The following is a 4,637-nucleotide window of genomic DNA, read 5'->3' on the forward strand; positions in this document are numbered from 1 at the left end:
GTAAGAAAATATCCATACTTAAACAATTTGCTGTGTGTTACTAGTTTCTCTGGTGTTTACTAGTAATACTACTTGACATGAGAAGATAGAAAAATACCTTTACAAAGATTTCTAAGGAGAGTGAGAGTACAAATACAACAGAAAAAAAGTATTTAGTGTTAAATGCTTTATTTGTCATGAAAATAAATAATGTATAATCTCCTGTGCAAAACGTGGATGTTGAACTGCACAGGATGTTGTAGAGTTGTGGGACCGTACTGGAGGACCAAAGCTAGGATCAGACTTAGAAGGTGGCCATGGTGCTGGTCAGCCAGTCGTTGAAGATGCACACCTGGAGGAAGAGAAGGAGAAGGGAGACATTAGTGGACACAGGGCCAAGTTACTGTAGATCTGGGATAAAGTTGGTATTATTGAAGTTAGAAACATGTAGTTGTGACAGGGGTGAACCAGTGGTCTGCTAAAGGAATGCTGTCACAAACCCATTATAGAATTTATTTGAAACTACATTACATTTTAGTCATTTAGCAGACACTCTTATCCAGAGCGACTTACAGTTAGTGCATACATTTTTTTTTTTTACACTGGTCACCCGTGGGAAACGAACCCACAACCCTGGCGTTGCAAACGCCATGCTCTACCAACTGAGCTACACGGGACTACATGATGCTTTAACCCACAAACTTAGCAGCAGAAGCCTATATTCTTACCTTGGCGTAGACACCAGGGTTACCGGGCTCGGCACACCCATATCCCCAGGACACAACACCCTGCAGCTCACCGTTGCACACCACAGGGCCACCGGAGTCACCCTGAGAGAGAGAGAATGAGAGATTTACTTCACTGTTTCTCTGTACTGTATTTTTGGTCTTAATAGTTTTGATAAGCTGGTCAGAGGCAGTAGTAGAGCAGGACTAGCCTCTACAGGTCAGTGCTGTTCAGTACCTGGCAAGAGTCCTTGCCTCCCTCCAGGAATCCAGCGCAGAACATGGCATTAGTGATCTGACCAGGGTAGGAGTTGTCACAGTCGTTGAAAGACAGGATGGGGAGGTTCAGGCACTGCAGCTTGTCGCTATCGGCGGCTGTAAGGATGGATGAGAAATGAAAGAATGGATAGAAAGAAAGAAGGGGGAGTGAAAGGCAGAACATGTCAATTATGTATCATTTACATCTGAACACTGGCAATGGTTACCTGACCAAGTATATTTTATAACCTAGCCCCAAAATCACTGGAGCTCATGGTGCTCATGGTGTTTCCCCATCCAGAGACGACACACTTGGTGCCAGCGGGGGCACAGCTGGTGGGCAGAGCAACAGGCTGCACGTAGGTGTTGAGGGTGGCGGGCTTGCTCAGCTTGATCAGCATGATGTCATTGTTGATGTTGTAGGAGCTGTAGTTGGGGTGGGGGATGACGCGGGAAGAAGAGATGAACTGCTCGCTACCCTCAGTCCTGGCAATGTTGTGCTCGCCCAGACGCACCTCCACATGAGAGAGGGAGAGAGGTCCAATTTATTAACTTAGTTAAATATAAACTCTAAAACTATGTCCTTTAGTTTAGTTCCATCCAAACATTATTTTGCAAGTAAAGTACCTGTCGGATACAAACAAACTCACGACAGGCCAGATAGAATCAGTATAATATTAGGTTAACTTTCCTAAATATTGACAGAACAAAATACGCTAGACAGGGGTGGACACAATATATTGGAAGTAGTTTACATGTTACTTACGACTTGTAGCAGTGAGCAGCAGACACCACCCATCAATCAATCAATCAAATTGTATATATAAAGCCCTTTTTACATCAGCAGATGTCACAAAGTGCTATACAGAAACCCAGCCTAAAACCCCAAACAGCAAGCAATGCAGATGTAGAAGCATGGTGGCTAGGAAAAACTCCCTAGAAAGGAAGAAACCTAGAGAGGAACCAGGCTCTGACGGGTGGCCAGTCCCCTTCTGGCTGTGCCGGGTGGAGATTATAACAGTAGATGTTCAAACGTTCATAGATGACCAGCAGGGTCAAATAACAGTGGCTGTAGAGGTTGCAACAGGTCAGTACATCAGGAGAAAATGTCACTTGGCTTTTCATAGCCGGGCATTTAGAGGATGCAATAGCAGGTGCGGTAGAGCGAGAGAGTTGAAAACAGCAGGTCAGGGACAAGGTAGCACGATCGGTGAACAGGTCAGGATTCCATAGCTGCAGGCAGAAGAGTGGAACCTGGAGCAGCAGCACGACCAGGTGGACTGGGGACAGCAAGGAGTCATCAGGCCAGGTAGTCCTGAGGCATGGTCCTAGGGCTCAGGTCCTCCGGGATGGGAGGGAGAAAGGGACAGGGGGGGTCGGGAGACACTGTGGCCCCGTCCGACGATACCCTCAGACAGGGCCAACCAGGCAGGATATAACCTCACCCACTTTGCCAAAGCACAGCCCCCACACCACCAGAGGGATATCAACAGACCACCAACCTACTACCCTGAGACAAGGCTGAGTATAGCCCACGAAGATCTCCTCCACTGCACGAGCCTGAAGGAGTGACAAACCGATGTGCTGGAGATCAGGGAGCCACCGCAGAAGTGGTAGCCAGACTGCAGAGACACCTGGTGGTGCTGGGAGTAGGCCTTGCACTCATACCCTCCGGCGATCTTGTCGTCCTCCGTGGCGACTAGAAACAGAGAGCAGGCACATTCTTAGCTATATTACCTCACCTTTTGAGATTATTTAAAAAAGCATAGCACTATGATAAAAGTGGAATAACATTTCTTAATAACGTAAAAACACATTTGTGATGTTAGTATGACAATTTTTACACTGCTCCAATGAGCAGAGCAAAGACCAGAGAAATCATGGTTGCTGTGTGATCCTGTCGATGAAAGGGGTTAATCTGCACCCCTGGTTTATGTACCGCCCAGTTTCATGGAACTGTTTGGTGAGCAAATAATACAGCAGGTAGCATTAAGCTGTAAAATGTCAGAAAGCTGTGCATCCCCACCACTCACTGGTGAAGGTCAAAATATGGGAAGGGTCAAATCAAATCAAATTTTATTGGCCACATGCGCCGAATACAACAGGTGCAGACATTACAGTGAAATACTTACTTACAGCCCTTAACCAACAGTGCATTTATTTTTTAATAAAAAAGTACAATAAAACAACAACAAAAAAGTGTTGAGGAAAAAAAGAGCAGAAGTAAAATAAAATAACAGTAGGGAGGCTATATATACAGGGGGGTACCGGTGCAGAGTCAATGTGCGGGGGCACCGGTTAGTTGAGGTAGTTGAAGTAATATGTACATGTGGGTAGAGTTAAAGTGACTATGCATAAATAATTAACAGAGTAGTAGCAGCGTAAAAAGATGGGGTGGGGGGGGGGGGCAGTGCAAATAGTCAGGGTAGCCATGATTAGCTGTTCAGGAGTCTTATGGCTTGGGGTAGAAGCTGTTGAGAAGTCTTTTGGACCTAGACTTGGCACTCCGGTACCGCTTGCCGTGCGGTAGCAGAGAGAACAGTCTATGACTAGGGTGGCTGGAGTCTTTGACAATTTTGAGGGCCTTCCTCTGACACCGCCTGGTATAGAGGTCCTGGATGGCAGGAAGCTTGGCCCCAGTGATGTACTGGGCCATTCGCACTACCCTCTGTAGTGCCTTGCGGTCGGAGGCCGAGCAGTTGCCATACCAGGCGGTGATGCAACCAGTCAGGATGCTCTCGATGGTGCAGCTGTAGAATTTTTTGAGGATCTGAGGACCCATGCCAAATCTTTTCAGTCTCCTGAGGGGGAATAGGCTTTGTCGTGCCCTCTTCACGACTGTCTTGGTGTGTTTGGACCATGATAGTTCGTTGGTGATGTGGACACCAAGGAACTTGAAGCTCTCAACCTGTTCCACTACAGCCCCGTCGATGAGAATGGGGGCGTGCTCAGTCCTCTTTTTTTTCCTGTAGTCCACAATCATCTCCTTTGTCTTGGTCACGTTGAGGGAGAGGTTGTTATCCTGGCACCACACGGCCAGGTCTCTGACCTCCTACCTATTGAATGTCTCATCGTTGTCTGTGATCAGGACTACCACTGTTGTGTCGTCGGCAAACTTAATGATGGTGTTGGAGTCGTGCCTGGCCATGCAGGCATGGGTGAACAGGGAGTACAGGAGAGGACTGAGCATGCACCCCTGAGGGGCCCCCGTGTTGACGATCAGTGTGGCAGACGTGTTGTTACCTACCCTTACCACCTGGGGGCGGCCCGTCAGGAAGTCCAGGATCCAGTTGCAGAGGGAGGTGTTTAGTCCCAGGATCCTTAGCTTAGTGATGAGCTTTGAGGGCACTATGGTGTTGAATGCTGAGCTGTAGTCAATGAATAGCATTCTCACGTAGGTGTTCCTCTTGTCCAGGTGGGAAAGGGCAGTGTGGAGTGCAATAGAGATTGCATCATCTGTGGATCTGTTGGGGCGGTATGCAAATTGGAGTGGGTCTAGGGTTTCTGGGATAATGGTGTTGATGTGAGCTATGACCAGCCTTTCAAAGCACTTCATGGCTACAGACGTCAGTGCTACGGGTCGGTAGTCATTTAGGCAGGTTATCTTAGTGTCCTTGGGCATGGGGACTATGGTGGTCTGCTTGAAACATGTTGGTATTACAGACTCAGTCAGGG

The 4,637-nt window shown here is 47.6% G+C and overlaps 1 pseudogene; it reads right to left on the reverse strand.

The window, feature by feature from the left end:
* Positions 1–243: 243 nt before the first annotated feature.
* LOC121586165 lies at positions 244–2,844 on the reverse strand (annotated as a pseudogene).
* Between the last annotated feature and the right edge of the window lie 1,793 nt (positions 2,845–4,637).

The sequence above is a fragment of the Coregonus clupeaformis genome, unplaced genomic scaffold (assembly GCF_020615455.1).
Source record: "Coregonus clupeaformis isolate EN_2021a unplaced genomic scaffold, ASM2061545v1 scaf2239, whole genome shotgun sequence".
NCBI classification, from domain to species: domain Eukaryota; kingdom Metazoa; phylum Chordata; class Actinopteri; order Salmoniformes; family Salmonidae; genus Coregonus; species Coregonus clupeaformis.